At 42.6% G+C, this 11,780-nt stretch overlaps 1 pseudogene; it reads left to right on the top strand.

The window, feature by feature from the left end:
* The first annotated feature begins 522 nt into the window (after positions 1-522).
* Positions 523-11,780, top strand: part of LOC121583506 — a 34,019-nt pseudogene continuing 22,761 nt past the window's right edge.

Genomic DNA, 11,780 nt, shown 5'->3' with positions numbered 1-11,780 from the left:
GAGTGACTTGAGAAATCGGATTGGTCTAGTTTGTCCTGTATTCATGTGATGTAATCTACCACACAGAACTCACTTCTCTGTTTTACACCATAGGGACAGGTCCAGGTTCCATTTATTTACAACATGAGACCCAGAAGATGAAGCTGAGGAGGGAAGAATCAGCTGGTGAGCTTGGTAAGTATGAGAGAGTCTAGAGGAAAGTGGATTGGTTCAGGGAACAGGATCTCATTCAGTTTTCCAGACTAATGAATCTGTTAATGTATAGAATAATCAATAAATCTGATAATGATTGGTTAATCCAATACGACTGTTGACTGTAAGAGACTGACAAATAATTGTTAGTTTTTTGTAATGAATGAATGAATGAATGAATGATGTTCAGCAAATTACCAGTTCAGTCAGTCAACAATAAATGTATCAAAGATTCTCATTCTCCCTCAGAAATGAAGTTGGAAAAAGAAGCATTCAGACATCCAGCAGTAAAAAAAGAAGCTAGAAGACAAAGAAAAACAACTAGAGGAGATGAGGAAGACATTGAGGGAATCTGAAGAGAAGCTAAAAGACAAGGACTCAACACTGGAGGAGAGGAATAAAGAACTGAAGGACACAGAGAGCAGACTAGAGAAAACCACAAAGCAACTGAATGAGAACATCAAACACCTCCAGGAGAAAGATACACAACTGGATGATATGCAAGTGAGAGAGAAAGAGAGACTACTGGAGGACACTGCCGAGGTGGAGAAGAGTAAGAGACAACTGGAGGCACTGGGGAAGGACCTGCAGGACAAGAACAGCCAAGTAGAGAACTTCAGAGACGTACTGCAGGAAAAAGACCTTCAACTAGAGGACAGGAACCACAAACTGGGAGAGAAGGACAAACTACCCAGAAGAGAGAGACAAACTACTAGAGGAAAAAGAAAATGAACTTAAAGAGAGGAGGCATGAACTAGAAGAGAAAGAAACTACTAGAGGAGAGAGAGAAGCAATTAAAGGAAAGAGACAAACAAGTGGAGGATGTCAACAATGAAAATGCTAAACTGGGTAAGATTATTACCATTCCATCATCATATTTATTGTACTTTCTACTAAGCTAACATGTGGAATTGTTTTAAGATGGTCATACCATGGATCATTTAGCTATTTGATTTGGAATTTTAGGACCCCTTTAAGTATAAAAAATATATATTTAAAAAAGATTTGGTTGTGACACAGCCTGGGATCGAACCCATGTCTGTAGTGACGCCTCACTGCGATGCAGTGCTTTAGACCGCTGCGCCACTCGGGATGCGTCAATAGACTCTTTTAAAGCCAATTATCTCAGAATCATATTTTTGCAGATAGCACCTTATATTCCCAAGCTCTCTAAATGTTCCCATTCTAAATGGATGTTATTTGTTGTTTTAGAACACGGAAAGACCTCAGATTCAGGTTCCATACTCCCAGTCAGGAGGAGACAGAGCATGGATTATCCTCCAGACAGTGAGTTATCAATATTGTCCTGTTTTCTCCTGTTTTTTCTAGTCTATGAATGTTGCCTCAAACTGTTATCTACAGTGCCTTGCAAAAGTATTCATCCCCCTTGGCATTTTTCCTATTTTGTTGCATTACAACCTGTAATTTAAATGCATTTCGTAATGGAGATACACAAAATAGTCCAAACTGGTGAAGTGAAATGAAAAAAATAACTTGTTAAAAAAATTATAACAAATAAATGACGGAAAAGCGGTGCGTGCATATGTATTCACCCCCTTTGCTATGAAGCCCCTAAATAAAATCTGGTGCAACCAATTACCTTCAAAAGTCACATAATTTGTAAAATAAAGTCCACATGTGTGCAATCTAAGTGTCACATGATCTGACCAAAGATAACCCTGAAGAAGCTGCAAAGCTCCACAGCGGAGATGTCCATAGAACCACTTTAAGCCGTACACTCCACAGAGCTCGGCTTTACGGAAGAGTGGCAAAAAAAAGCCATTGCTTAAAGAAAACAATAAGCAAACATGTTTGGTGTTTGCCAAAAGGCATGTGGGAGACTCCCCAAACATATGGAAAAAGGTACTCTGGTCAGATGAGACTAAAATTGAGCTTTTTGTCCATCAAGGAAAATGCTGTCTGGCGCAAACCAACACCTCTCATCACCCCGAGAACACCGTCCCCACAGTGAAGCATGGTGGTGGCAGCATCATGCTGTGAGTTGATGTTTTTCATCGGCAGGGACTGGGAAACTGGTCAGAATTGAAGGAATGATGGATGGCGCTAAATACAGTGAATTCTTGAGGGAAACCTGTTTCAGTCTTCCAGAGATTTGAGACCGAGACGGAGGTTCACCTTCCAGCAGGACAATGACCTTAAGCATACTGCTGAAACAACACTCAAGTGTTTTAGGGGGAAACATTTAAATGTCTTGGAATGGCCTAGTCAAAGCCCAGACCTCAATCCAATTGGGAATCTGTGGTATGACTTAAAGATTGCTGTCCACCAGCAGAACCCATCCAACTTGAAGGAGCTGGAGCAGTTTTGCCTTGAAGAATGGCAAAAATCCCAGTGGCTAGATGTGCCAAGCTTATAGAGACACACACCAAGAGACTTGTAGCTGTAATTGCTGCAAAAGGTGGCTCTACAAACTATTGACTTTGGGTGGGTGAATAGTTATGCACGCTCAAGTTTTCTGTTTTTTTTTGTCTTATTTCTGGTTTGTTTCACAATAAAAAATATTTTGCATCTTCAAAGTGGTAGGCATGTTGTGTAAATCAAATGATACAAACCCCACCAAAAATCAATTTTAATTCCAGGTTGTAAGGCAACAAAATAGGAAAAATGCCAAGGGGGGTGAATACTTTCGCAAGCCACTGTATCTTGATATTTACTATTTTCTTCAACAATCTATATTTCACCATGATGTGTATTGTATTTGGAATTCAGCAAAGGTCATTTACTATGTTTTTAAATGTGTCTCTGATGAGTCAGTATGTTGACCAGTTCTCTATGTTGTGTTTCAGTGGGAGGAGAGACCTCAGGTACAGACCACACACTTCCACTGAGGAGGACAAACAGCATGAATGAAACCCTAAATATAACGTTTTCACTGTTGTTTTATAATGTTTCTAAATGGTCCAACCTCCAGAAAGTGTGTTGAGCAGCGTTGTGTGTTGTGTTGCAGTGGGAAGAGAGAGCAGCAGTCCAGACTCCCCAGTGTCTCCAAGTGTGTCTGAGCTGAGACTGGTGCTGCTGGGGAGGACTGGGGCTGGGAGGAGTGCAGCAGGAAACACCATCTTGGGCAGAGAGGAGTTTGGGGTCCAGGCCAGCCCCTCTGCAGTGACCCAGAAGAGTAAGAGGAGAGAGGGGGACGTGTCTGGGAGACGGTTGGTGCTGGTGGACACTCCAGACTGGTTCTGTCCTGGACTCTGTCTGGAGGAGATTAGACAGGATGTGGGGCTTTGTGTCCGTATGTCTGCCCCGGGACCCCACACCTTCCTCCTGGTCATAACAGTGGAGCCCTCTAAGGGGGAGGAGAGAGGGGTGCTGGAGAGAATAGAGGAGATGTTTGGGGAGGGTTGTTGGGAACACACTGTGATTCTATTCACCCATGCTGATGGCCTGAAAGAGCAGAGCATTGAGGAGTTTCTCCAAGCAGGGAGTCAGGACCTCCAGCAGCTTGTAGAGAAATGTGGGAGCAGGTACCACATCCTCAACATTAAGGACAGGGCCCATGGCACTCAGGTCCCAGAGCTGCTGGAGCAGGTAGAGGAGATGGTGGCAGGAAACAGAGAGAGATTCTATAGCAGTCAGACCTACCAGGAGACAGAGACCCAGGTTAGAGAGATGGAGGGAAAGATCCAGATGGAGAGACAGGAGAGGAAACAGAGGGAGGAGAGAAAGATGAGAGTGAGGTTTGAGAAGGAGCTGCAGGACTCTCTGAAGAAGATAGAGGGAGTAATCCAGGAGCACGAGGGAGATATCAGAATACTCAGAGAACGAATAACTGAACTGGAGAGACAGATGGAAGAAGAGAGGGATGAGGAAAAGAAGAGAGAGCTGAAGAGAGAGCTGAAGAGAGAGTCTGATAGGAGGAAAGGGATTAAGAGAGAGCTAAAGAGATTAAGAGAGGAGAAAGAGAATGAGAGAAAGGAGATGGAGGCCAGAGTTGAAGCAGAGAGAAACCTGATGAAGATAGTCCTACCTGAGTTACAGAGGAACATCATGATCTCACAGACAAAGATGCAGAGGGAGTTCAGCAGACAAATGGAGGAGAAGAATAGACAGATGAATGAGAAGGATATAGAGATGAAGGAGAATGATAGACAGATTAAGGAGAAGGATAGACAGATGAAGGAGTAGGATAGAGAGATGGAGAAGGATAGAGTGATTGTGGAAAGGAATGGAGATATAGAGGGACTTATAGAAAGACTGTGGGATATGTACAAAAGAGTTCTTGTAATTAGCTTGAAGAGCAGATCACAGAAACAGGGACAGAGAGAAGTAGGAAGAGGAAGGGGGACCTGAAGAGATCTGACAAATGTTAGGGCAGATGAGACTCCTTAATGAGGGGTTAGAAAGGTGAAAAGTTAGAGGGAATCGCACTGTATTTATTTCACAAAGTGGTATTCTTACAATTTTGACCAAAGAGTCATTCCGTTGTATTCAGTTAGAATATTTTCATCAATCAAAGTGCACAGACTGTATGTTTAATGTTGAAACTTTAAACATTCCTGGGTCGTTCCACCAATTAGGTGCCTTTTGCGTAGTGTAACTTGGTTTTATTTCACAAACCTTTAACATTCTGTCATAAAGAGCATGTTCAACTTAATGAAAAATACCTTTTCCCATCAAAATTACTATAGTAAGTGCCTAATATGTGCCAAATAAAGTAATAGGGTTGACCGTCACAGGGTTGACGAGTTCATCTTAAATCAGCCATAAATCCCCGTGGGGAATGGAAGCTTGTTGTGTGCAACAGGGACGGGCAAGCTTGATGCAAGCTTGAACTTTTATTTTTGAAATTGTTGAAACATTTCTAGCCTGTCTATCTATGGGTAACTGGGTTGACCTGTTATGCTTGACCTGCTCAGTTTTCCACCACAAAACACCAGAAAATGGCCAAAAAGAGTAGAACCAGCTCACCTGTTTTTACACTATGATTTGACTATGAGATGTTCAATGTCTCCTTACAAAAAAAATTTAAAAAATATGGAAAAGTTTCACCATATTAAAACGAGAGTTCAGTTCATGTAACAGGGTTGACCTTAAAATGTGGGAAAGGTTGGTTTTTTTACCTTAAAATGAATCACTAATAACATGAAATTAGCAATAATCTTTAGAAATGATTTTGTCAAAGCAACAAAAGCACTAGGTTAAGTGGGTTAAAATCTTCCTAGAAGTCACAGAGGATGCAGAATTTTGCCACTTTAGCAAGTCTTTCTTCATATTCAAAATCAGATTTATTTAATTTTCCATGTGATCTATATTAAAGGGCAAAAATTATATAATTAAAATTAAAATATCAAAGGGATTCCAAAGGCACTAATTTCGTGGAATGACCCTCCTACAGTAAAGCTTTGAAGAGTAATGTATTTGTTTATTGTACACATTTTGTTAATTGGTCCTGTCTGTAATAAGTGACGTGAATGAATCTGTAGTCTCGTCTTTGGTTCATACAAATGGTCCAGAGCCATTCCCAGTCCCACCCAACACGATGTGCAAATTACGTCGTCCTACGTCACGCTTCCGGGTCCTGTCCCATAATATTTTGAATGGGTTTGATGATTGTATCATCAAATTTGTGAAAACGCAGACGTTTAAGATATATGTAAAATGGTAATCGTGTTTGTGGATGAATTTACTTCTGCCAGATGCCTTTTATTAAGTGTTTTTGCTGAAGACTATTGCGCTACGTTTTTGCCCATTGAATACCATTCAAAAAGCCTACAAAAATTTAAAAACGACAAGGCTACTTCCTGGATATCAAATATTTACCTTGGTGTTATTTATCAAGATGGCCAGAAGATGGCAGTGTTTATTCATTGAACTGATTTGAACAAACTCAATGTTAGGGTTACAAGCTAAAAAAGAAAGGTGGCTAAACACTGTAGCTAGTTGAGATGACTGACAGAGTAACATAAACACTACAGGTAACAATGCTAATTTGGTGTGACAGCCAGGTGTGTTAACAACACTATTCACATAATAAACCAGTGGTGTAGTCCTTGTTTAGGTGTGTTTCCGCCCCACTACATCCCTGCTGCTGTTCTTCTATGGTGGAGCAGCCATTTTAATCTGGGTCAAAGGTGAATGCATCATTCTGGTGAGCTTGTTGTTGTCAGGTTGTTATGTGGGCAGATGTCCGCATAGAAATATTATTATAATATAATAATTATATTTCTATGGGTGTCAGTCCATTCTAATGAGTTTTTACAAAAACACTTGTCACAAAGTGCTTAACAGTAACCAGGTCTAGACCCTGAAAGAACAAGCATGTTATTGATTGGACAGAGAATCCACTGACAGGGTCTGAAAGTCCCTGATTAAAGGGGAAGATAAAAACCAGACAAATCATATCAAATCAAATTTTATTTGGCACATGTTTCGTAAACAACAGGTGTAGACTAACTGTAAAATGCTTACTTACGGGCCCTTCCCAACAATGCAGAGAGAAAAAAATGAGAAATAATAGAAAAATAACTTGAGGATTAACTGCACAATGAGTAACAATAACTTAGCTATATACACAGGGTACCAGTACCAAGTCGATGTGTAGGGATACAAGGTAATTGAGGTAGATATGTACAAAGTGTATAAAGTGACTAGGTAACAGGATAGATAATAAACAGAAGCAGCAGTGTATGTCAATGAACAGCATTCTCACTTACAGTGCATTCGGAAAGTATTCAGACACCTTCACTTTTTCCACATTTTGTTACGTTACAGCCTTATTCTAAAATGGATTAAATTGTTTGTTTTTTCATCAATCTACACACAATACCCCATAATGACGAAGGAAAAACTGGTTTTTAGACATTTTTGCACACAATAAATACTGAAATATCACATTTACATAACTATTCAGACCCTTTACTCTGTACTTTGTTGAAGCGCCTTTGGCAGCGATTACAGCCTTGAGTCTTCTTGGGGATGACGCTACAAGCTTGGCACACCTGTATTTGGGGAGTTTCTCCCGTTCTTCTCTGCAGATCCTCTCAAGCTCTGTCAGGTTGAATGGGGAGCGTCGCTACACAGCTATTTTCAGGTCTCTCCAGAAATGTTCGATCGGGTTCAAGTCCGGGCTCTGGCTTGGCCACTCAAGGACATTCAGAGACTTGTCCCGAAGTCACTCCTGCGTTGTCTTGGCTGTGTGCTTAGGGTCGTTGTCCTGTTGGAAGGTGAACCTTCGCCCCCAGTCTGAGGTCCTGAGCACTCTGGAGCAGGTTTTCATGAAGGATCTCTCGGTTCTTTGCTCCGTTCATCTCTCCCTCGATCCTGATGAGTCTCCCAGTCCCTGTCACTGTCACGATCGTCGAAGGAGGAGGACCAAGGCGCAGCGTTGAAGGTGAACATACTTCTTTATTAAATGATGATTACAACACGAACAAAACAACAAACGATAACGTGACGTCCTCGGTCTAACACAAACCACACTGGAACACGGAACAAGATCCCACAACCACTGTGGGAAAACAGCCTGTCTAAATATGGTTCCCAATCAGAGACAACCAGCAACAGCTGACACTCGTTGCCTCTGATTGAGAACCACTCCGGCCAACATAGAAACACAACAACCAGTATACACAAAGGAAACTCACACCCTGGCTCAACATACAAGTGTCCCCAGAGCCAGGGCGTGACAGTCACTGAAAAACATACCCACAGCATGATGCTGCCACCACTATACTTCACAGTGGGGATGGTATTGGCCAGGTGATGAGCGGTGCCTGGTTTCCTCCAGACGTGACGCTTGGCATTCAGGCCAAAGAGTTCAATCTTGGTTTCATCAGACCAGAGAATCTTGTTTCTCATGGTCTGTGAGTCCTTTAGGTGCCTTTTGGCAAACTCCCAGCAGGCTGTCATGTGCCTTTTACTGAGGAATGGCTTCCGTCTGGCCACTCTACCTTAAAGGCCTGATTGGTGGAGTGCTGCAGAGATGGTTGTCCTTTTGGAAGGTTTTCCCATCTCCACAGAGGAACTCTGGAGCTCTGTCAGGGTGACCATTGGGTTCTTGGTCACCTCCCTGACCAAGGCCCTTCTCCCCCGATTGCTCAGTTTGGCCGGGCGGCCAGCTCTAGGAAGAGTCTTGGTGGTTCCAAACTTCTTCCATTCAAGAATGATGGAGGCCACTGTGTTCTTGGGGACCTTCAACGCTGCAGAAATGTTTTGGTACCCTTCCCCAGATCTGTGCCTCCTGTCTCGGAGCTCTACGGACAATTCCTTTGACCTCATGGCTTGGTTTTTGCTCTGACATGCACTGTCAACTGTGGGACCTTATGTATACATGTGTGTGCCCCTACCAAATCATGTCCAATCAATTACATTTACCACAGGTGGACTCCAGTCAAGTTGTAGAAACATCTCAAGGATGATCAATGGAAACAGGATGCACCTGAGCTCAATTTCAAGTCTCATAGCAAATGGTCTGAATTCTTATTTCAGTTTTTTCTTTTTTAATACATTTGCAAAAATTATTTGTCATTATGGGGTATTTTGTGTAGATTGATGAGGAAATGGTTTTATTTTATCCATTTTAGAATAAGGCTGTAACGTAACAAAATGTGGAAAACGTGAAGGGGTCTGAATATTTTCTGAATGCACTGTAGGTGTTCCTCTTGTCCAGGTGGGAGAGGGCAGTGTGGAGTGCAATAGAGATTGCGTCATCTGTGGATCTGTTGGGGCGGTATGCGAATTGGAGTGGGTCCAGGGTGTCTGGGATGATGGTGTTGATGTGAGCCATGACCAGCCTTTCAAGCATTTCATGGCTACAGATGTGAGTGCTACGGGGCAATAGTCATTTAGACAGGTTGCCTCTGCGTTCTTGGGCACAGGGACTATGGTGGTCTGCTTGAAACATGTCAACATGTCTCCATCCATCATTGAATGGTTCGGTAGTTGGGTTTCCCAAGGGACTCCATAGGCTAGCATAGTTTACCTAAATTGTAAATATAGAAAAAAGGATTTACCTGGTAATGTGGGGGCATGCTAGCCCTCCAGCTCACAAGGCATTATTATTAAATATATATAATATATAAATATATAAAACAGGGAAAATATTCGTACTTTCTTTATGAAACACAATTGTCCACCCCCATGCTAGAGTGGATAATGACTAGAAAAGCTAGTCTCGGATGTTGTGCATCGCATTCAGCAGTCTGATGTAGAGAGCCTATCCCTGGCTGAACAAAGGGTGCAACATTAGGAAGTAGCGTTAGCCACTCTAGGATGGTGGTGGAAAATTGTGTTTCATATAGAAAGTACGCATATTTTCCCCATTTTTTAATGCCTTCTCGCCATTAAATAATGTTAAGGAGAAAATCGACGCCATTGCAGCCTGAATGGAGAATGTTTTAAGTACGAACCGGTCCATGGGGGATACAAATGTACTGCCGGCTGCACACAATGCGTTTGGTCGGTAAGATGAAATGACTCAATATCGCCATCTACTGGCCTTTGGGCTAGGTTTTGCCATAATTATGACTGGGAATAAGAAACACCACTTGGTCATCAGTGATGAAAATGACTCTTGCAAACACATTTACTTCACTACCATCTCATCTGTTATGTCTTCATCAGGATGTGGCTAGGCCTGGCTACATGTCTGAGTAACAACAGATTCTCACCAGAAACACTTGGAAGTGATGATGAAAAACACAGTTTCATTACGTTTTTTCATCATGTACACAATGGGGTATTTATATCTGACCAAACTTGTGTGTTTCTGTCCCACCCATGCCCCCCCCTGACAGTCAGTGAGGACTACTTCAGTCACCTGCGCTGCAGGATACAGAGGGACTTACTCCACTCAGCTGTTTACTAACAGGGTTACCAGCATCATCGCTAAACAGGACCCCTAAAAGGTACAGTACACAGGCTGCGCGCACACACACACACACACATTCACAGCCATTAATCATAACTCATGGCCTGTTTGTGTGCTGTCTTGCAGCCCCTCTTTCTCTAAGTGGCTCTCCAAGTGGACCACGTCCCTCTTGAGGTCCCAGAGTGCTACATCGCCCACTACAGTTTCATAAAAGACCCGAACCGCAGGCTGTATGCTGGCACGGTGTCAGCCATGGACGAGGCTGTGGGAAACATCAGACTGGCACTGCAGGAGACAGGCCTCTGGGACAACACTGTACTGGCATTCTCTACAGGTACATAACAGGAGTGTGTGTGTGTGTGTGTGTGTGTGTGTGTGTGTGTGTGTGTGTGTGTGTGTGTGTGTGTGTGTGTGTGTGTGTGTGTGTGTGTGTGTGTGTGTTCATAAACAGACCTTTATATAGCATAGTCCCTGAACATTCCCACACTATAGTCAACAGCACTATAGTCAACAGACTTATAAATTAATGATATATACCCACTGAATCTTGAAGAATATAACTTAAAGATGCCTCATTAGCTTAGTTCAACTACCATACCCCACCAAAACCTGAAATATAAGCTTGTTTTACTCATTTATATTTACATTTTAGTCATTTAGCAGACGCTCTTATCCAGAGCGACTTACAGTGTATAGCTTCAAAATATGGTTTAAACTATACTTTTTATATAATGCATGGTTAGTCCTTGTATCCATAGCTTTGTCCATACAGTGAGGGAAAAAAGTATTTGATCCCCTGCTGATTTTGTACGTTTTCCCACTGACAAAGGCATGATCAGTCTATAATTTTAATGGTATGTTTATTTGAACAGTGAGAGACAGAATAACAACAAAAACATCCAGAAAAACCCATGTCAAAAATGTTATAAATTGATTTGCATTTTTATGAGGGAAATAAGTATTTGACCTCTCTGCAAAACATGACTTAGTACTTGGTGGCAAAACCCTTGTTGGCAATCACAGAGGTCAGACGTTTCTTGTAGTTGGCCACCAGGTTTGCACACATCTCAGGAGGGATTTTGTTCCACTCCTCTTTGCAGATCAGTCATTAAGGTTTCGAGGCTGACGTTTGGCAACTCGAACCTTCAGCTCCCTCCACAGATTTTCTATGGGATTAAGGTCTGGAGACTGGCTAGGCAACTCCAGGACCTTAATGTGCTTCTTCTTGCGCCACTCCTTTGTTGCCTTGGCCGTGTGTTTTGGGTCATTGTCATGCTGGAATACCCATCCATGACCCATTTTCAATGCCCTGGCTGAGGGAAGGAGGTTCTCACCCAAGATTTGACGGTACATGGCCCCGTCCATCGTCCCTTTGATGCGGTGAAATTGTCCTGTTCCCTTAGCAGAAAAACACCCCCAAAGCATAATGTTTCCACCTCCATGTTTGATGGTGGGGATGGTGTTCTTGGGGTCATAGGCAGCATTCCTCCTCCTCCAAACACGGCGAGTTGAGTTGATGCCAAAGAGCTCCATTTTGGTCTCATCTGACCATAACACTTTCACTCAGTTCTCCTCTGAATCATTCAGATGTTCATTGGCAAACTTCAGACGGGCCTGTATATGTGCTTTCTTGAGCAGGGGGACCTTGCGGGCGCTGCAGGATTTCAGTCCTTCACGGCGTAGTGTGTTACCAATTGTTTTCTTTGTGACTATGGTCCCAGCTGCCTTGAGATCATTGACAAGATCCTCCCGTGTAGTT

Source organism: Coregonus clupeaformis, chromosome 15 (assembly GCF_020615455.1).
Source record: "Coregonus clupeaformis isolate EN_2021a chromosome 15, ASM2061545v1, whole genome shotgun sequence".
In the NCBI taxonomy this organism is placed as follows: Eukaryota; Metazoa; Chordata; class Actinopteri; order Salmoniformes; family Salmonidae; genus Coregonus; species Coregonus clupeaformis.
The sequence above is the reverse complement of the archived record's forward strand: the minus strand, read 5'-3'. Positions and strand labels throughout refer to the sequence as shown.